Genomic DNA, 9,877 nt, shown 5'->3' with positions numbered 1-9,877 from the left:
AGACACCCCCGGTCAGAGACCATCCTGCTCTAGATTCCCATTATCTCAGAGGAAGAGGCAACCTGACCGTGGCCCAGGTGACACCCGCGGTAAGAGACCATCCTCAAGGAGCCACTCACCTTCCTGTGACAAGCCCCGAAAGCGGAAGTTTCCTCTGCTGCCACAGAGGCGAGGGGCCCCCCTGGGACTGCCACCAGCACCTGAGCTGGGTTACAGAGTCACACCTGAAGACTTGGATGCGGAGAAGAGGGCACTTTGGCAGCGTATCAGCAGCGCTCTGCAAGGTGACCCAGAGGCCATCTCGGGCCGTGGCGCTCCAGAGCCTCTGAGGTCCTCCCCGCAGCCTGCCTCAGGGATTGCTCCCGCTCCTATTACCAGAACCGCTTGGTCCACCAGCCTGCCAGTCACCTTCGCAGGCAGCGCTGGCCCCTCAGGCTGCACACCCAAAGCCATGGCCCCCAAGCCTGCCTTGGACTCGGACGTCACCCCGATGGACACCACCCCAGCTGACACAACACCAATGGACCCAACCCCTATGGACACGACCCCAGCTGACACCACATCAATGGATCCAACGCCTATGGACACGACCCCAGTAGACACAACATCAATGGACCCGACTCCTATGGACACGACGCCACCTTCCTACGCTCATTCCTCGGGGGCTCCTCGGGTCTCCAGAGGTGGAAAACAGGCAGCTGCGACCCCAGCCCAGGCCCCAACCTCTACTCCAGGCCAGCCAGGCCTGAGTACCACCACACAGGCCACCTTGGGCACACAGCCCGGCACACTGCCCGGCACACAGGCTAGCACACAGGCCAGCACCGGGTCAGCCAATGCTGCCCTTGGTCCCTCTGGCTCAGCCACTCAGAGCTTTGGGGGCAGCTGGGGCCGGAACTCCCGGAAGCGCACTTTTCGACGCACCCTCGTAGCGACCGGAGGTCCCCACCCTCAGAACAACCCTGTGCTTGGGGGCACCACTGCCCCCATGTTAACTCCCATCCTAGGAGGTGCACCCAAGCACAGCGCCCACCCTTCCAGCAAAGCGCTGGGCGCCACCAGCAAGGTGCCATCCAGTGGGGTTTACTTCGCAGCCTCCAACCCCAGCTACCTTGCCACTGCTATGGGCACCTCTAGAGCTGGTAGGACCACCGGCCTACCAATCACTTGGGCAGTGGGTGCAGGCCCCTCAACGAGCAAGTCCTCAGGCTTAGCTCCCAAGCCTGCTTCCCACACAGATGTCACCCCCATGGACACCACCCCACCTAAATAGCTTCCTCAGAGGGGCTCCTCTCTGTGTCTAGCAGAAAAACCTTGCAGTTGGGGCCCCACCATGGCTTTGCCAGAATACCTTTGGGTCATCAACCCAAAAGAAGGAAGAATTCTCCTACTGGAGAAGGAAGAATTCTGTTTGAGCCCCAGTGCAGGGCCTTTTTTCTGCTAGGTGTCAGCCAAGAACATCATGAAACCCAGGACAGATCACAGCACAGGCTTTGTTCAGTGGCCAGAGAGTGGTGAAGAGGGAACTGATAGGAACTCTCCAATCTACTTCTTGTTTCTCTGGGGTCCAAGAGGTTGTACTGTCTATAACAGGAGGTTGGAGATGAAGGGGTGGTCCAGGCAAATGTGAAGGAGGAATCTTGGTCTCTTTGCAGACCAGAGGAAGCTGGCAACTACAGAAACACAAGGAGGCAGAACTGGTAAGATCTGAAGCAGTGGGATGGCCTGCTTGCTCCTCTCCCATTATGTAACACAGCTGTGACTTGAAGAGACCAGGCAGGACAGCATAGTCTCACAGGTGCTGATGCCAAAGCTGCAGCCTGTGTTTGCTGTCTGAGCCAGGGCCCCTCCTCCCCTGAGCTCCCCCTCAGCTTGACAGACCCCTCCCCTCTTTATCACTGCACAGGTGCTTCTGCCTGGGCTGCAGAGCCCCCCAGGGAAGCAGGGGCACAGTTACTTGTGTAGAACTGATACTGTAGAAGAACTTAGAATAGTTTATTCAGATTCAGTCATGTTTAAACTGTAGTGTGTTGCTGTGAATTGTTTAGTTGTAGTCCATTGTATGGATATATGGCGGTTTGTTTATTCACATGCCATGAAAGATGTGATGATTTTCAAAATGGTTGTTTATGCTAACTATTCTAATAGGTGAACATTGGTATTTCATTTGGGACATTAATTTATAGTTTCTGAATAACTAATGAGAATTTTCTGATATGCTTATTACCATCCACATATTTTCTTTGGGGCAGAATCTTCAGATCCCTATCTCACTTTAAAAATGCAGTCATCTGAGATTTTTAATTTAAAGTTTTGTTACATATTCTGGGCACGTCGAAAGTGTGAGTCCTCTGATTTGTCCTTTTTAATCTCTGCTTTGGCAATTTGGGGGCTCCTTGCAATTCCATTGTGATTTTGATGACCAGTTTTTGTATACATGTAAGAAGTTTAATGAAATTTTATTGAAATTGCATTGAATATGTACTCATTGAGACAGAATTGACATCTCAATCATTTGTGTTGTCATCCATGAACACAGGATGTCATTCTCTTTATTTAGACATTTTAAATTTCTTTCACCCATTCTTCATAGTTTGCAATGTGCAAGTCTTTCACATCCTTGCTCAGGTTTGTTTCTGAGTACTTTGTTCTTTTAGATGCTATTGAGAATGAAATTGAGTTTTAATTTTCCTAATGGATGTTGTTGCTGGTGTTGAGAAACACAACTGCTTTTTGTGTTTTGATCTTATGGCCTGCATATTTACTCAATGTGTTTGTCGTTACCACTAGTCAATTCATGGTGGAACCTCTGAGAGGTAATTTATATATGGAATCATGCCGCCTGTGATATAGTTGACTTCTTCCTTTCAGATTTAGATGACTTTTCATTTCTTTTTCTTGTCTAGTTGCTCTGGCTAGAAGTTTAGTATAGTATTGAATAGCAGTGATGAAAATAGGCATCCTTTTGCTCCTGATCCCAGTGGGAAATATTTCAGTCTTTCAACATTGATTATGTGGTTCTCTGTGGAGTTTTCATCAGTTCCCTCTATTACATTGAGGAGGTTTCTGTCTACTCATGTTTTTCTTTGTTTTCGTCATGGAAGACCATTAGATTTTGTTAAGTGCCTTTTCTGTATTAATTGTGGTGATCAATAATTAAGTTCATTTCATTAATGTTTATTTTATGGAGTGATTTTCTTGTATTGACCTCTTCTTGCATTCGTGGGATAAATCCTACTTGCTCGAGGTATATAATCCTTTCTCTATGCTTCAGATTGAGTTTCTTAGTATTTTGTTGAGACGTTTTTTTATCTATATTCATAAAAGGTATTGGATGTTATCTTTTTCCTGTGGTGTCTTTGTCTGGTCTTGGAATAAGAGAAATGCCTGTCTCATCAAATGAGTAAGAAGTGTCCCCTTCTATTAGGTTTTGGAAGAGTTGAGAAATATTGGCGTTAATTCTTTTTCATGTTTGAAAGTGTTCTTCAACTCTTTTTTTATCTTCACTTGATGATAGTTTTTTATTGCTTTATGGGGACAGAAGAGAAGGTGGAGAGAGAGGCATTGATTGGTGGACATCCTATATGTGCTGTGACCAGGGAATGAACTCACAACTTAGGTATGAGCCCTGACCAGGAATCAAACCCCAAACATTTCAGGTTGCAGTAACTTACTGTGAGAATATTACTAGGGTAATGTTATTTTTTTAATTTAAAGTATTTTATTGTTGTCTAATTATAGTTGTCTGTATTTTCTCCCCACCCTTCACCACTTCCTCCAAACCCACCTCACTCCCTTGCTTCCACCTCCCGCCTTGGTTTTGTCCATGTGTCCTTTATAGTAGTTCCTGAAAACCCTTCTTCCCACTGTCCCCTCCTCTCTCCCCTCTGGCTATTGTTAGATTGTCCTTAATTTCATTGACTCTGGTTATATTTTGTTTGCTTTTTTCTTTTGTTGATTATGTTCCAGCTAAAGGTGAGATTATATGGTGTTTGTCCCTCACTGCCTGGCTTATTTCACTTAGCATAATTCTCTCCAGATCCATCCATGCTGTCTCAAAGGCTATAAGCTCCTTCTTTCTCTCTGTTGTGTAAAATTCCATTGTGTAAATGTACCATAATTATTTGATCCACTCATTTGCTGATGGGCACTTAGGTTGCTTCCAGCACTTGGCTATTGTAAATTGTTCTGCTATGAACTTTGGGGTACATAGGTTCTTTTGCATTGGTGTTTTGGAGATCTTAGGGTATAATCCCAGCAGCGGAATTGCTGGGTCAGAAGGTAGTTTCATTTTTAGTTTTCTGAGGAAAGTCTATACTGTTTTTCACAGTGGCTGCACCAGCCTACATTCCCAGCAACATTACACTAGGGTTCCCTTGTCTCCACATTTTCTGCAACACTTGTTTGTTGATTTGTTTATGTTGCCCATTCTGACAGGTGTGAGATGGTATCTCATTGTGGTTTTAATTTGCATCTCTCTGATGGCTAGTAATGCTGAGCATCTTTTCATGTGTCTCTGGGCCTCTGTATGTCTTCCTTGGAGAAGTATCTGTTCAAGTCTTTTGCCCATTTTTTAATTGTGTTTCTTGTCTTCCTGGAGTAGTGTTGTGTGAGTTCTTTATATATTTTGGAGATCAAGCCCTTGTCCAAGGTGTCATTGGCAAATGTGTTTTCCTATATGGTTGGCTCTCTTTTCATTTTGATGCTGTTTTCTTTAGCCATGCCGAAGCTTTCTAATTGGTTGAGGTCCCATTCGTTTATACTTTCCTTTATGTCCCTTGTGTTAGGGGACATATCTGTGAAGATGTTGTTGCATGGAAGTCTGAGATATTCCTGCCCATGTTTTCCTCTAGGACTTTTATGGTGTTGTGACTTTTATTTAAGTCTTTTATGCACCTTGTATTTATTTTTGTGTATGGCGTAAGTTGGGGGATTGAATTTCATTTTTTTTTTGCATGTCGCTGTCCAGATCTCCCAACACCATTTGTTGAGGAGCTATTTTTGCTTCATTTTATTCCTCTTCCCCCTTTGTTAAATATTAATTGACTGTAGAGACATGGGTTTATTCCTGGGCTCTCCATTTTGTTCTATTGGTCTATTTGCCTGTTTTATGCCAGTACCAGGCTGTTTTAATTACAATGGTCTTGTAATACAGTTTGATATCAGGTATTGTGATCCCTCTGGCTTTCTTCTTCTTTCTCAGAATTGCTATTCAGGATCATTTTTGGTTCCATATAAATTTCTGAAATGTTTGTTCTATATCTGTGAAATTTGACATGGGTACTTTAATAGGGATTGAAATGAATCTGTTAATTGCTTTGGGTTGTATGGCCATTTTGATGATTTAATTCTTCCAATCCATGAGCACGATACATGCTTCCCTTGGTCTGTGTCTTCTTTAATTTCTTTCTGCAGTGTTGTATAGTTTTCTGAGTATAGGTCTTTTACCTCATTGGTTAAGTTTATACCTAGGTTTTTTATTTTTCTTGTTTCTATGTCAAATGGAAATTCTTTCCTGATTTCTGCTTCTGATGTTTTACTGTTGCCTTTGATATCTTTTTGTATTGACTTTGTAACCAGAGGTCTTACCACATTCATTTCTTAGGTCAAGTAGTTTTTTTGTGAAGTCTATAGGATTTTCTATGTTCACTATCATGTGTTCTGAAAATAGTGACAGTTTTGTTTCTTCCTTCCCCATGTGGATGCTTTTTATTCCTTTTTCTTGTCTGTTTGCTGTAACTAGGACTTTCAGTACTATGTTGAATAGGAGTGGTGAAAGTGGGCATCCTTGTCTTGTTCCTGATCTTAAAGTAACATTTTCTAAAGTAACTCACTTTAGAAAAATGCCTTCACGTTATTGTTGGCACACTTATACCCCTTTGTGGACGATCAGACGGAGGTTCAGGAACAGGTGATTTTGTAAATCATCTCTAAAAAATACTTGAAATATTTGTGTTCTGTGTTCTTGGGAAGAGCCAAGTGTTTAATGTATCATTGGTCTAATTCAGAAATGTGAAAATATTTCTTGAAAAATGATGCAAAATCTTTCTCAATATTTTAATTATTGTAAACATTTAATTATGGAACACCTTGGAATTGTGATCTAATAAGTGACCTGATAGCCTCTGTCATTCTCATGAAGTGCTGAGGTATCAAAACTGTAGATAGCAGTTGGCACCACTATGATACTAGGATGGTGTGTGAGATGGCACTTCAATTAAGTGTTTCAGTAATACTGGCATTTTTAAAGCTTGGTGCCCAACCTGTAGAAGCCCACTGTACTCACAACTGAGGTATGTGCCCTGATTGGGAATCAAACCCATGACCACTTGCTGTACAGGACAGCACTCTTACCTACCAAGCAACTCGGCCAGTGGTCCTCTATTGGTAGTTATATTTTCTTTATTTTGCTGACTTTGGGTTCCTTTTGGTTTCCTTTCTGTAGTTCTTTAAGACACTATATTACATTGTTTACTTGGGATTTCTTGATTTTTGATGTAAGCCTGATGCAGACACCTGCTTGCAGTGTCCACTTCATTATGGATGAAATGAGACATTCATACAGACTATCAAGTCCTGTGGAGGCAAAGGGACAGCATAGCTTTTCTCCCAAGGGGAGCAGAAAGTCTCAGCCCTTGCTCCAATGAGCTTTTATTGTCTTACTGGGCACATTACATGAAGGTCCTCATTAACTATGCACAGCTTCCCATTAGGTGGTTATCTTATACAGGAAACAAAGGAGAGGATTCCAGTAACCACATCACAGAAGAGGAATATTTGCAAATGAAAAGGGCAAAAGTGGTTAGACTGCTTACAGTGGTCCTAAGAAGGTTTAGCATGCATTTTAGAAAGTTACTTCACAGTAAATGTTTGCCACTGGGGGCTGGGCCCATGCCACACAGAATGGTCTCCTACATAAGCCTACCTATAGTGATATAAACTCTCTTACTACCGCTTCCTCTACACCTCCAAAGATTTGATATGATCTCACATCCAGAAGGAATCTAATGAACCAAATTAAGTAAGAAGCAAAATAGAACAAGAAACATGGAAACAGGGAACAGACTGACAGCTTCCAGAAGAAAGGGTGGAAAGAGAGTGGTGGAGAGAAGGGGAGGGATTAGTCACAGAACACATCAGAGTGACTCAGGGACAGGGACAACTGTGTCGGGATGGGCTGTGAAGTGAGGGTGTGGATTGGAAGAGGAAGGGAAAACAGGAAAAACTGGCACAACTATAGTAGAATAAACAAGAATCTTACAAAATAAACCAGCCTACAGTGGTCATTTTCAAGAAAATTGTTTTGGAATCAAAGTTTCAATATGATATATTGCTGTTCTCTTTTGTTTTTATATATATTTTGACCTCACCTTTTCTGTCTTCTTTGACCCAGCTGGTTTTCAGTAGCTGGTTGTTTACTCTCCACACATTTGTGGTGTTTTCCATTCTTCTTGCAGTTGATTTCTGATTTCAAACCTTCTTGTTAGAGGATATGCTTGTTATCACTTTTTATTGTTAAAGTGCTAATGATTTCAAATTTTTCCCAAAGATTTTGTATCAGCTTCCTGGTCAGATCATTTTAATATGTAAGCCCATGGTAAACAAAAGTGCCATTTCCATTGTAGTTTAATGTTTTCCAAACTTCTCCTAGGTAACCCACAAGATGGCACAATGGTGATGCTCCAGGTCAGCTGGTGGCCATCATCCAAGATGACGTCCACTCACACTGTAAAAAGGGAAGTTGTAGCTACATTCCTTGTCTGAATGACTGTGATTTCTGAGTGTTTTGTGTGCACACACATGCATTTTTGGTATGTGTGAGTTTTTGCTGAAGAGAGTGTTTAAGGTTTGTGGTCCTTAAGGTTTGTGGTCCTTATGTATATATTGCCTTTGAAATTGTAAGTTTTTAAAGACTGTTGATACTCTTATACTGTGTTTAAACTCTTACCCTTATTATGTATATTCAGTGACTAAATAATGTATCCTGTGAATAAAAAAATATAAGAAAAAGTATTGCCCACATGGATGAAATATAATGGAAATAATACAGTATTCTGTAGCTCCTTCAATTTATGAAATATATTTGAGAAACACAACTCTGGAAAAATGACAGAGTGGCATTATTATTTGGAAATTAGGAAATTTATGTTCCTTGTATGATCTCTTAGTTGTAACTCTACTGAAATATAAATTCAACATGTAAGTGTTTTTGGAAGGTGCTTGGGAGAAGTGAGCCCTGTAGATTTCTTTAAGATAGCTATACAACCTAATAAAGATTTGTCTTACTCCAAGACCTTTGAGGTAGGTGAAGATAAGAACTTCAGTGCTCCCTCCTAATTCTGACCTATCTGAATAGTAACACACTGGTAGAAGATTGGTGAGTGCTTAATGAGACTTTATTTATGAGGACAGTTGCTTAATCTGACATTTAATGAGAATGATACTTCACATAAATAAACTTTTCCAATAACATTAAAGCTTTCTCTTTTAAGTTGCCATTCTTTTCTTTCAAGTATTTTAATGAAAATTGTTGTTTTTTCCTTAGATCACAAAATTACTGAAACCCTGTTATGCACCAGGCATTTGATATGGTGAGTATACTAGACATTTGATACTGTCTAGTATAATGACTAGGCATTTGATAATGGTGAGTATACTAGACCAGGCCCATGTGAAATTCTGGGGAGAGTAGACTAGACAAACTGATAATAAGAAAATTGGAAGGTGCTTCCACATAGGCCATTAAGATGGGGGATGCAAACTGGGATATTTGGGGCTTTTATCAAAATCAACCATGCCACTTTTTTCTGCTAGAGTCTTGGTGCTTTTCAGATTAGTCTAAAGCAGGAATTTCGTAACTGAAATTCTTGATCAGCTCAGTTTTCTTTTATCCATTTATTCTCTGGAAAATAAAAGCACAATAGATATTAGAATAATGTCAGCTTGCTGCTTGCGTGATTATTTTTTCTCTCTTTCTCTACCCCCCTTCCCATTTATCTGTCTGTTGATTTATTGATTTTTGGTATATTAGAGAACCTCATCACCATTTGGGTGATAGACCAAGAAGATGGTCCAGTTTCATATTTTTTCTGTATGCATCTGTCCAATATTCCCAAAAGCAGTTATTGTCTCATTCTCGGTATTGAAGGGAACACTTGTAGTTTTTTGCCTACAAAACTACAGTATGATCCTGGCAGTGGGTTTGTCATAAGTTGCCTTCATTATACTTAGGTATGTTCCCTCTGTTCCTACTTTGCTGAGATTTTTTTCTCATAAAATGGGTGCTGGATTGTATAAAATGCTTGTTCTCCATCTATTGATATGATCATATGGTTTTAGTCCATTGTTTTGTTTATGTGGTGGATCAGATTTATTGATTTGTGAATGTCATACCTACCTTGCATTCCTGGAATAGTTCTCACTGGATCATGGTGTATGATCTTGCTCCTGTGTGGCTGTCTTCAGTTTGCCAATGTTTCTTTGATGATTTTTAGTGTCTGTTTATCAGGGGCATTGGCCCATACTTTTCTTTTTTGTAGTGCCTTTATCAAGTTTTGGAAAGAGAATAATGAAGGCCTGGAAAATGAGTTTAGTAGCCTCCCTCCACTTAAATTTTTTGAGATAGTTTGAGAAGCAGAGGTATTACTTCCTTCCAGAATGTTTGATCAAGTTTGTCTGTGAAGTTACCTAGCCCAGTACTTTTGTTTATTGGGAATTTTCTGATCACTGCTTCAATTTCACTAGGTCTAATCTATCTATTTAGTTCCCCTGATTCTTCTTGGTTTAGTTTCTATGGATTTTGTTGAGATACTTATTCATTTCATCTAGGTCATCCAGTTTATTACAATATAGTTTTTTCTAATACTTTTTTACAATT

General features: G+C 41.0%; 1 long non-coding RNA gene across 2 annotated transcripts; it reads left to right on the top strand.

The window, feature by feature from the left end:
• The first annotated feature begins 1,617 nt into the window (after positions 1 to 1,617).
• On the top strand, positions 1,618 to 8,004 carry LOC118988258 (uncharacterized). Of its 2 annotated transcripts, none has more exons than XR_005066740.1 (2): positions 1,618 to 1,700; positions 7,652 to 8,004. It is a non-coding gene; the product is annotated as an uncharacterized LOC118988258 (long non-coding RNA). The 2 variants fall into 2 exon arrangements; XR_005066739.1 differs by lacking the exon at positions 1,618 to 1,700 and adding an exon at positions 6,255 to 6,293.
• The last annotated feature ends 1,873 nt before the right edge of the window (positions 8,005 to 9,877 follow it).

Source organism: Sturnira hondurensis, unplaced genomic scaffold (assembly GCF_014824575.4).
Source record: "Sturnira hondurensis isolate 20B ecotype Veracruz unplaced genomic scaffold, ASM1482457v3 Scaffold0006213, whole genome shotgun sequence".
Lineage (NCBI taxonomy): Eukaryota > Metazoa > Chordata > Mammalia > Chiroptera > Phyllostomidae > Sturnira > Sturnira hondurensis.
The sequence above is the reverse complement of the archived record's forward strand: the minus strand, read 5'-3'. Positions and strand labels throughout refer to the sequence as shown.